Below are 12,411 nucleotides of genomic sequence, written 5' to 3'. Positions count from 1 at the left end.
GGCAGTGTCTGTCAACATTCGTGGGCGGGGCCTGTGGTTTTGTGACCTCACACTGCCAGGGATCTGGAAACGGCTTGTTCTGAGACACTCCTTATGATTTATGGGGATATAAAAAAGGAACGGGTGGATTTTTATCACCATAGGGTTGTTGTGTACACACTGCCAACACACATTTATGTCCAAACACCATGCAAAAGTGAATTTCGCATAATAGGTCCCCTTTAAAAGATCATTTTCAGCTTTCTTCTGATCTTTGCACTGGTGTCAAGTGTCTATACACTCGCTAGATTGGAAATCCAACATGGTGCCCATATGCAATTAGCCCATTATCATATGATAAACTTTCTGACATATCTATAATCAAGTAGCTTTGACAAACTGCCTTATTTTATTTTTCCTTTTCTAATCAAACAATTTTAGAAAAATGAACATGCAAAGGATGTAAACCTACAAAGAAGACAAAACATATAAAAGTCAGCATGACAAATACATTAATAAACAATGCTATTTTAAAGCAAACAAATAGATGAGAATTACAACAACAAAACAGCAAGCTTTGCAATATTTTTGCTTATTTGTTTACAGAGGTGAATCCTAAAATGATAAAGCAATGGAAAATCTGAATTCACAATTTTAAACCATAATATTGTAAAACTACTTATTTTGTGTTTCTCTTCCCATGATGGCATTTTTAGTGTTTCTCTCTGGATGTAGAAGAATAATGTAGCACTTTGGAGCAAATATGGATACCAGTAAACCAAAACTAGAAGCTAATATGGCAAATATCTCCACAGCCACTGCATATTTCCCTGGTGAGCTCACATATGCGGGAACAAACGCAATCCACACAGCACAGAAGATCAACATGCTGAAAGTGATGAACTTTGCTTCATTAAAATTATCTGGAAGATTTCTCGCCAGGAAGGCTAACATGAAGCTTACTGCTGCCAACAGTCCAATGTATCCCAGCAGCATAGAAAAACCGGCCACTGAGCCAATAGCACATTCATATACCATTTTAGAGCGGATATACTGGTTGTTTTTATGTGGTGTTGGAGAGGCAGTTGATAGCCAGACTGCACATATCACAACCTGGAGGGCTGTTAGGACCAGAACTGTGCATCTTTGTTGAGCTGCTCCAAACCATTTCATCGCGCCTTTGCCCTCTGGTCGAGATGACTTGAACACAGCTATTACCACCATAGTCTTGACCAGGATGCTGGAGATGCACAGGACAAAGCTTATGCCAAACGCAGCATGTCTTAACTGACACGTCCACAGCTGCGGCTGACCAATGAACAGCAGTACACACAGGAAACACATTTTCAATGACAACAGCAGCAGAAAGCTGAGCTCTGAATTGTTGGCGCGTACTATGGGAGTGTTACGGTGATGAGCAAAGACGACCATCACAAGAGCGCAAATGCAGGTGCCAAGCAGAGAAGCAGTGGTCAGAGAGATGCCCAGAGGTTCCTCATAAGACAGAAACTCTACTGCTTTGGGGACACACTGATCCTTATCTGGATTAGACCAGAACTCATCTGGACACACAGTGCACTCAATAGCATCTGTATATAAGAAAAAAGACTGAAGGTTAAATTACTTTTAAATTTATTTCTTCAATTATATTCAAATTTAGCCAACAATAATTTACTCACCTGTTGTATTGGAAATCTCTCCATCTCCGCAGGGCAGGCAGTCAAAACAGCAGACAGGAAGACCCTTCCTCCTGGCTTGCCTGGTGCCTGGGTGGCAGCTCTCACTGCACACTGACCTTGGGTGCTGAAAGAGATATCATCTGCTATTTGCCATGTTTGTCATCTCTTTTAAATTATGAGCTTATCCTTACCATTTATTTATTCATTTGTTTTAGCATAGCTTGACTAGTATTCAGAGTACACATATGCAAAAAGGATGACATTAACATGTAATGCTTATTACTTTTTTTGTTGCAAAGTTCCAGTATATTGCATCCTCATCAAGTGTGAGCACCATCTCTGTTGCCGGCCCTTTATTTACTACACCAACCGTGTAAGTCCTTATTGATCCATCAGAGCTCGGCTGCCAGTTTAGCACATCATAGATAGGCAGAGCATCTCCATTCTTATCAAATGACACTTGATCCCCAAAGCGTGTGGTGAAGTTCACTTTCTGGAGATAGTGAACCAGCTGTACAGTTTGTAGACAGAGCAAGTGTTTAATTAATATACAGCACATATTTGAAATTCTACCTTCAGCTTTTCTATATGCCTGAAGAGAATCTGCACTATACATGTGGTTCTTACCTGCCAGGGTTTCAGGCTGATTATGTCAGCACAGCTGTTCCCACTGAATGGTCCTCTACCCTCCTCACACTGCATCAGGTCATGAAGTGCATGTGCCAGGGCATAAACAGCCTTATAGACATTATAAGCTGCTCTCAACCCTGAAACATCAGTGTATGGTGTGTTTGTGGTGCTCAGATCCTCCTGTCCTGTACACACCGTTTTGACTTGCTCTCCATCTATCACATTTCCCTCATTTCCAAAACTACACCTGAACATGTTCTCCCAGAAAATCCTCAACATATTATTTCTTGGATCATTACTGGGGCGGAGACGTAGCAGAAAGTCATGAAGACCCTCAATCTCTCCACGTCTGATAGCAATGCCCAGTGTGCCCCCCAGGAAGGGCAAGAAACGTGGAGTATGGTATACAGGTGAGGTGGACCAAGCTTCACTTGCAATCCACTGCTTTCCAGTCATGTTTTGAAACACAACCTCTTCCATCAATGGTAGCAGAAAGGATGCACTGGGAAAAACAACCACCACTCTAGCTGTAGAGGCCTAAATCACTCTTGTTATACGTTGAATGTCTCTGTGGTTGTTATCAGGTGGAAGCTTTTCTGAAAAAGCAACACAAAATCCAAATAGCTGCATTTCCTGCTGAAATAACTGAGCAGCATAGATGCCGTAATCATCATCACTGTAGACAAGGCCAACCCAGGTCCATCCAAAATGTCTCAAGATCTGAACCATAGCCCGCACCTGGAAGGCATCACTGGGGATGGTTCTGAAGAAAGAGGGGTATTTTTTCCTGTCACTCAAGCAGGAACAGGTGGCATAGTGACTAACCTAATTAAGAAAAATGGAGAGAGAAGAAGAGAGAAGATAAAAATTCTGTATTTTAAAAAAAATTGCATCCTGCCCAAAATCCTACAAGCAATGTTTATATAAAAGGTTTATTAAATGTACCCATGTGCTATGTTATATTATGTGCAAAAAATGGGTTAAAAATACTTTTTAAAGCAGACATTAATTCACTAAACTAAAAATGAAATTAAAATAAAAACAAAAGCACTGACTAAATGTTAACAGGTAAGAGGAACACACATTCACTCATCTGAGATTAGGAGTTATATTAGCCTATATTTGATTACCCCATTACAATACTGATAATAACAATCCACTTACTTGTAGGTTTATATATAGGTTATATGTCATATTTAATATCCAAAAACAAATATTTTAGCAAAATGTAGCAATATTTTTAGTCAGAATTATTGGCTCGTATTCTAATGCGCTCCATCTGATTTGCGTGCATGCGTGTGGTGTCACTCGTTCACTGAGTCTGAAATTTAGTGGAAACTCGCATGGCTTGTCCACTCCTGACAGAAAAATTTACATATTTCCGTGAACTTCTAACATTTCACTGAAGAAAACACCACATCTCAAACACATTAAACAGCACATGTGGCTATCTGTCAGAGCGTCTAACAGGGCAAGTCCCTTTAAACTATAAACGTTAAATATCTTAATAGTTATATTGAAGTCATTAATATAAAGGATGCCTCAGCTAAGACAAATTTATACACATCCCCGCAGCAGCCCACTCTGTGTCCTCCGATATTTTTCAGATGATGCACTCATAATAACAAACTATCGATAAACGGTATTGCCTCATCCCATATCGTTTATAATATATATATATCAATATATCGTACAAACTCGATATACCACCCAGCTCTAGAGTACGATAAACAAAGTGATCAGTGCTTTTGTATTATTCTTTTTTTTCTTTTTTTTCTTTTTTATCCACAATATTTTTCCAAAATAGGTTCGGTAAAAAAAACTAATTGAGGACATATGGCTAAAAACACTAAATGTAACCTAAAGGTGCAAAAAAGTGCACATAGTATATTTTTACTTTTTTCATCCTATCTTACTATTGGTACTCGAAACAGCCCAAGAACATTGGAAATCGCAATTGAAGGAGTTGAACTTGGATCCCCTACAATCCCAATCACAGGAGGGGGGCCAGTGCAGTTTAAGCTGGAGAAGGATTCCTCTGTCCCACTAGCCAGGGATATGGCAGCCCGGAACGCTATTCCTAGTCTCACACAGTTGTCATAAAGATGATATCCAAGAGTTACATTAGGCAGCAGGTTTGGATTATTATTAATCTCATTCACTGCAAAAGCCATGGTCTGAGCCTGCTGGAAGATTTCCACATTAAATCTAAGAAGAAAAAACAAAATACATGATGACATGTGATATTAAAGAGATTATTAATTAAAATATTAATTAATACAAGCATTAATGCATAGAAAAAAACAAAAACAAAAAAACATCCGAGATTAAGCATCACTCATGAAGCCCTCCTATTGTGCATACTTGGTTAAATTTACAGTGTTTTCAATATAGATTCTTTGCCAAGGCAGAATTACGGCTTTCAATACATCATGTGAGCAAGTTAGATGACATAAAAGAGGGCAACGAAAACTTAACATTCACATTTTTAGTATTTATTATTATTATATAGGTTTGTAGTCACTTTGGACCCTAACTCACTTTTCACAGTATGGTGGTTCTGGCTCAGTTTTGAAGCTCAGCTCTGGGAACACTGTGAAAAAGTGAACATGAAACAGGCCTCCAAGTATAAAATCTCCATTCTGGTACATTCCACTTAATTTGAAGCGTCCCTGGAGCTGACAGGTACCTGATCTGAGGACTGAATCTGCAGATATACAGTTAAATGACAGGTATAGAGTAATATACAGAGTCATCCACATCTCTCCTTCTCTCTCTCTCTCTGACACACTCACCCACTCTAAGTAACTAATTTATGATTAAGGTTGTATGGGGTGTTGCTTTAAAAGAGCAGGTGATGCCCTCAAAAAAAATAAAAATAAAAAAGGATGTCACCCTTCCAACATAGACAACAATCCTGATGGAATAAAGGACTTTTTTTTTTTTTGCATGCTCAGTTTATTGATGTTCAGAGAGGTTGTCTAAAGGCTTTTTTTTTTTTTTTTAGATGAGCAGATAAATAATTGGCTTAATTATATCTACTTATCCATGTTTTCTACTTTTGCAAGTTTTTTTTTCTCAGAATGTCCTCTAGATGTCAGTCATGCTTTTTTTCTGCGCAGACTTTTGCTGTGCAAAAATAAATAAATAAATACTGCAGTGATACCATGCTATAGTGATGCTATCAAGTACTAAGGTATGAGGAATGTTATTTATCAAACAACTTAGGTATAGGATTTGTTGTAGGGTGGGGTTAGGATTGGGCAATCAGATAGCAGACACCAAAACTGGAGTCATAATCTGGCAAGGAGGCAAAATTCAGGCTCAGACCAGGCAGGTGATGATTTTCAGTTCACTTCACATTCATTTGTATTGCACTTTTCACCATACATATCGTTTCAAGGCAGCTTAACAGAACAGGCATGTCAACATTACAATTTAGAGTAATCTGTTATCAGAAGTGACTGTGTCCAAATTATGTAATTTCAGAAATGTACCAATACAAATCACGCAGTTAGCTAAACAATTAGCTCATTGAATGAATGAATGATTGTAATAAATACATGTTAACAAATGATTAGGATATAGCAACATCGGGAATGGTGCATGTTGATCCAGAGTTTGCATCATCTGAGGTCCTCACAGGGGTTGTCATCTCTTCACAGGTGTTGAGGCATCTGAAGTCTTCATAAGAGGCTGGATCCAAACTATTCTCTAGTTAACTCAGGATGGGCATCCCTAGATAAAATAATAATAATAATAATAATAATAATAATAAATAGCGTAGCTGCTAACACATTAACCAAAAATAATGTTACCTGGGGACTTGGTGCTGGCAGATCGTGGGTTTGACAGCAGAGACAGTGTTGGACTCATGTGTGCAGAAGTGAAAACACCTGCTTTCACAAGAAGATGCAGCCAGCTGGATGCAAAAGACATGGAGGAAACACGCCGGATAACTCACCTCAGGGTGCATGTGGAGAGGGTGATTGGATGTGTACGCACAAAGTATTCAGTACCATACTGAATGGAATCATTCCAAACAACATGGCACTCCCATGTAAAGATGAGGACATGATGTTCCTGAACAAGATTGTGACTATATGCTGTGCTTTGACTAATATGTGCCCCAGCGTTGTTATGAAACCATAAACTAAGAAATGAATGCTGTAAAATTTATTGCTCTCAAGGAATGTCATCCAACCTAAACGTTACTGTGTAGATATGTTCATGTATTGTGTGTATTTATATAATTTAGATTTTATGTGTTACAATATGTTGTGTATTTAAAAATTGTATATGTACATATTTAAAATGTAAATTATTTATATATTCAATAGTCAACATTTGAAGTGGATCAAAACCTTCCATCAAAGTTGTCATAAAACCTAAAATCATAATACGTTCTTGTCTTAGGACAACTTTAACTTTTTTGATCCACTTCAAAAGGATATTATATATACACACATAGATATTACACATGTATGTGTACATATACATACACATAAACATGTTAAAACGTTATTTTACATATGATTTGTACTTCTAAATGTTTTACACTGACTATTTTAACATGAAATACTGCATTCATTGAAAAGTAATATAAAAATATATATTTTTTTATTTTCATTGGGCAGAAATTGATGGTAACTTACATATTAATTAGTGCCATGAAATTATCTCAAAATACAAAATAAAAAAGATATTATTGAACAAAAATATATTACATAGATTTTACTGGGGAGAAAAAAAGAGTTACATTTTAGGTGTTCGGTCACTTTTGACTGTGAAGATCACAAGTGTGACTACCAAATAAGGAGCACCAGAGGGTTAAATGGTCAGTCTATCCTTAACACAAAAAGGGAATAAAGTATCAAAGACGAGCAAGGCATTAAGTTAAATAAAAGAATAGAATTGAAAAGTTCAGTTGTAGTGCAAATACAACAGGTGTTAGATGTAAAAGCGCCGTAAACTTCATGTATCATCAACAGCAGTACATTAGGTAAAAAAGGCAAATAACTATTGAACAGAAAAGTTGAGCTCTACAATAGTGCAAATACAACAGGTGCAAGATGTAACAGTGCTGCAACTGTCAGATAGATAGATAGATAGATAGATCTACCCATCTATTGTTATGTAACCGGGTGGTAAATAATCTTAAAAAAATTTTCTCTCCTTGCATGTTAAAATCTGTTATTTTATTATTCTTATTATGTTTAGTGAATTAAGTCATGATAAACAGTGGTCACCTCTGTATTTTCTTCAGTGCAGTGTTGCATACGAGACAGTGCGCATGCGGAGTTGTGGAGTTTTTGTGATCATCCACGGTAATACAATGTTTTAAGATTATATTTTGGATAAATACCAATTGTGGATGTATGTTTTATTGTGTTTAATGGGGAGAACTGTCATATTTGAAAAGTTATGCCGCATAATGTCCGCGATGATAGGACGTCACACCATGCGGTGTAGGCCTGTTCATGTAGCATCAAGAAAATGTTATTCATTTTGCAAACGTTGTTGTGCTTTTCATGTGATTTTTATTTGATGTGATTCTTTACACAGTGTACAACATTATGTTTGGGATTTCAGCTTTTGTAAAGTTAATGTGGTGTTATGTAGGGATGTGCCGAACGAAGCTTTTGAAGCAGTGAGGCTTTTACAACAAACTGCATCGGTGCTTCGAAGCTTTTGAAACCGTGCTCTACTTCGCCATCTGGTGGTTAATAAAAAATCCTACACTACCTGTGTCATTCAGTTCCCTTTCGATACTTCACTCGTACTGCGTATGGGGAAAGGTCTCCCTTTTTCCCCGCTGCTGAAGCCTTTTTCAATAACGCAGTGTAACTGCACCGTCATTGGTTCACTCATAGACAAGTTGTTGAACCAATGGCGGCGCGGCATAGCTGCGCGGCCTATGGCGACAAAGCGCGCGAATATTCCCGCCGAAATGGGCGGGGTATAGGGCTATATAAGCAGGCGTTTCGCCATAGGATTTCAGTGTTTTCTCCTTCAGCGACGACATCTACTTCTCTTCGCTGATCTCCGCCTGAAGCCGAAGAAGCTCGCCGCCTTCTGCTCTCGCCGCCGTCTGAAGAGGCTCCCGCAGCGGACTCGCCTGGACTCGCCGGTGGAAGAAAGCGCCGGCGCCCTCGCGGACTGCAGCTTCTAGCGCCGTCGCCGAGCCGCCGCCTCCCACTTCCCGCTTCCGGCAGCTTCCTGTGTGTCCCCTGCCGCCATCCGGCGCGCCGCCTGAGAGCTTCATCCGCGGCTTAAACGCCGCTCTAAAAGAGCGAATTTCAGCGGTTTTCACCGCTCTAAGAGCTTCCGCGGCCCTCGCCGCTCTAAAAGAGCCACCCAATTGCCGTTTTCACGGCAGCGGCGTCTCACGATGCCCCGCCACTCATGTGGTACTTGCAGGGCCCCCCTGCACGACGACGATGGACACAGCGAGTGTGTCGCTTGCCTGGGCAAGCCCCACGCAGACGGCGCGCTCGCTGGAGACTCATGCCCGCACTGCGAGTGTATGAGTCTCGCTTCCCTGCGCTCGCGGGTCGCCTTCTTCACTGAGGGCGATCTCGCCGCTCGCGCCCTCCCGTCTCCTTCCTCCCGCGGTCCGGCGAGGAAAAGACAGCGGGGTAGAGCGACTCAGCGCCAGGAGTTGAGCGAGCTCACGCCGGCCCAGCCCCCGCGTGCCTCGCCCTCTCCTCCCAGGGAACTCTCTCCAGTTCTGTTCTCTCGCCCTGAGCAGCGTCCCTCCGCAGAAGCGAGTGACCTCGTCTCATTCGGGGGAACAGACGACGAACAAGACGACTCCATGTCTCTTGCGGCTTCCGAAGCGGAAGGATGGGCTGGCGAGCCGGAAGACCCCGCTCCACCGCCTCCCTTGGAACCCATCGAGCATGGCCAGGGCATGGATGCCGAGCTCTTCCGCATCCTGTCTAGAGCCGTTGAAGAGCTGGACCTCGAGTGGGCCCCTCCAGAGGAGCCGTCTCGCAGCCGCCTGGACGAATGGTTTCTGCCAGGCCGCCGCCAAGCACCTCGCCAGCGTTCAGCGCCCTTCTTTCCTGAGGTCCACGAAGAGCTGACGAAGTCGTGGCGCGCTCCTTACTCTGCCCGCCTCCACACTACGCACCGCTCCGCCCTCACCGCCGTCGACGGCGCCGAGGGGAGAAGGGATACGAGCGCTTGCCACCCCTAGATGAAGCGGTGGCTGCTCACCTCTGTCCTCCCGCGGCTGTGGGTTGGAAGACGAAGAGGGCCCTTCCTTCCAAGCCCTGTCGGACCACCTCTACTCTGGCTGGACGGGCTTACACCTCGGCGGGCCAAGCTGCCTCTGCGCTCCACACCATGGCCATATTTCAAGCATTCCAGGCCAAACTCCTCCGCTCTCTGGATGAGTCTGGAATCGACGCGCCAGCCTTCAAAGATCTCCGCAGCGCCACGGATCTTGCCCTGCGAGCTACGAAGGCTACGGCCCAGGCCATCGGTCGTTCCATGGCCAGCCTGGTCGTGTTGGAGCGCCACCTGTGGCTCAACCTAACGGAGATCAAAGACCTAGACAAGACGGCCTTCTTAGACGCCCCGGTCTCGCCTTCTGGTCTCTTCGGGCCTGCAGTGGATGGCTTCACTGAGCGCTTTACTGCCGCGCAGAAATCGTCTCAGGCTATGAGGCATTTCTTGCCTAAGCGCTCCAGCTCCGCTTCTGCGTCTAGCCGCCCCAGGACTGCGCCGGCTCAGCAGAACAAACCAGCCCCACCTGCAACACAGGCAGCGCCGCCCCAGGAGCATCGCCAGCGCTCGCGCCCTGCGAAGCGCCCTCCCTTCCCGAGGCGCCAGGGACCCCGGCCCAGGATTGTGCTGGACCCGGTGCCTCCGAAGTCGTCCTGATTCGTCGGACAGGAAGAGGATGGGGGACCGTCCCGTTACGACCGGACCACCCCAAAAGCTCCCACGGGTAATTTCCCCTCCGCCTCGTTTATTTCCGGGCGTGGGAAACATACTCCAAGTGACAGCTGGGCCCACACCTGTTGCGCCCACTCCAAACGCCGTTTTCACGGCGGACAAATTTTTACCTCATCACAAAAAGAGCAAATTTCCTCTTCCACCCCTCGCGGTGTACGACCCTCTCAACGGCGGTCTGTCACCCAACATTATTCAACCCTAGCCACTCGGGCCGAGGCCTGGCAGGCCATCCCCGATGTGTCAGAATGGGTCATGGGGATCGTAAACCAGGGCTACTCGCTCCAGTTTGCACGACGGCCCCCCGCTTCGCCGGGGTGCTTCAAACATCGGTCAATCCGGACGACGCTCATGTCCTCCGGGCCGAAGTCATGTCGTTGCTGGAAAAAGGAGCTGTGGAAATGGTTCCTCCGTCAGAGAGCGAGACAGGCTTTTACAGCCGCTACTTTCTGGTCCCCAAAAAGGATGGCGGTCTCAGACCCATCCCTAGACCTCAGGCTTTTGAATCACTCCCTCATGAGACGGAAGTTCAAAATGCTGACGCTGAAGCAGATCCTCGCGCACATTTGCCCCGAGGACTGGTTCTGCTCGCTGGACCTGAAGGATGCGTATTTTCACATCCAGATAGCCCCCGTCACAGACGATTCTTGAGATTCGCATACGAAGGGGTGGCATACCAATATACGGTCCTGCCCTTCGGGCTGTCTCTGGCTCCCCGCACTTTCACCAAGTGCATGGACGCGGCGCTTTCCCCTCTGAGACAGATGGGAATCCGGGTTCTGAATTACCTCGACGACTGGCTCATCTTAGCCCGTTCGCGAGACGAGCTGGAACGCCACAGATCCGTGCTCCTCAGCCATCTACAATGCCTGGGTCTCAGGGTCAACTTAGCCAAGAGCTCGCTATGCCCCACTCAACGAATTTCGTTTCTGGGAGCAGTTTTCGACTCGGTCCGTATGACGGCAGTAGTCTCGCCAGAGCGCGCCCTGGCAATTCAGCAGCTCACGGCATCTGTCACGAACAAAGCCTATCTCCCTCTGAAGTTTTTCCAGAGGCTGCTAGGGCTGATGGCTTCCGCCTCCCCGGTGCTGCAGCTAGGCCTTCTTCGGATGCGGCCTCTTCAGTACTGGTTGAAGTTCCGGGTTCCTCCCAGCGCATGGCGGCACGGCCGCCTATGTCTCAAGGTCAATCGGGCCTGTCTTCTAGCCCTGAAACCTTGGATGGATCCAGTATGGTTCCAACGCGGAGTCCCCTTACAGGCGGTCTCACGGAGGACGGTGCTCTCAACAGACGCCTCCAACTTGGGCTGGGGCGCTGTGTGCGAGGGCAGACCGGCCTTCGGCTCGTGGAGCCACGAGGAAAGCCATCTACACATCAACTGTCTAGAGATGCTAGCAGTGATGAAAGCCCTTCAGTTCTTTCAGGCTTACTTGACGGGACGTCATGTTCTAGTTCGGTCAGACAGTATGACGGTGGTGTCATACCTGAACCACCAAGGCGGTCTTTCGTCCAGCCGCTTATGCGCTCTGGCGAAACGACTGCTGGAATGGGCTCTTCCGAGGCTTCAGTCGCTCAGAGCGACTCATGTTCCTGGCAGGAACAATCTGGGTGCGGACATGTTGTCACGGAGCAACATCCCCTCCGACGAGTGGATGCTCCACCCCCAAGTGGTCCTCACGATCTGGGAGTTCTTCGGGAAGGCAGATGTAGAACTCTTCGCCTCAGAAGACAACTCTCATTGCCCAACATTTTTCTCGAAGGAAGTAGATGCTCTGGCCCACACATGGCCCAGCACGCTCCTTTATGCTTTCCCTCCGATCGCACTGATCCCCCAGGTCATCAGGCGTATCAGAGAAGACCAGCACAGAGTCCTTCTGGTGGCTCCCGCTCTGGAGGAACCAGGTTTGGTCCTCAGAGCTATTCAGGCTCTCTCTAAGAGCCCCGTGGCCGATTCCCCTGAGACGGGACCTCCTCTCTCAGGCAAACAGAACAATCTGGCACCCACAGCCGCAGCTCTGGGCTCTGCACCTCTGGTCCCTCGATGGGAGCCGACTAGCCTCCCCGAGGACGTCCTAAATACCATTTCTCAGGCTAGAGCCCCATCTACGAGGCGCCTACGACCAGAAGTGGTCAGTCTTTGTTGATTGGTGTTCAACACGCA

General features: G+C 45.3%; 1 pseudogene; it reads right to left on the bottom strand.

The window, feature by feature from the left end:
- Positions 1-654: 654 nt before the first annotated feature.
- Positions 655-5,050, bottom strand: LOC137022702 (extracellular calcium-sensing receptor-like; annotated as a pseudogene).
- Between the last annotated feature and the right edge of the window lie 7,361 nt (positions 5,051-12,411).

The sequence above is a fragment of the Chanodichthys erythropterus genome, chromosome 7 (genome assembly GCF_024489055.1).
Source record: "Chanodichthys erythropterus isolate Z2021 chromosome 7, ASM2448905v1, whole genome shotgun sequence".
Lineage (NCBI taxonomy): Eukaryota > Metazoa > Chordata > Actinopteri > Cypriniformes > Xenocyprididae > Chanodichthys > Chanodichthys erythropterus.
This window is presented reverse-complemented; position numbering and strand designations above follow the sequence as displayed.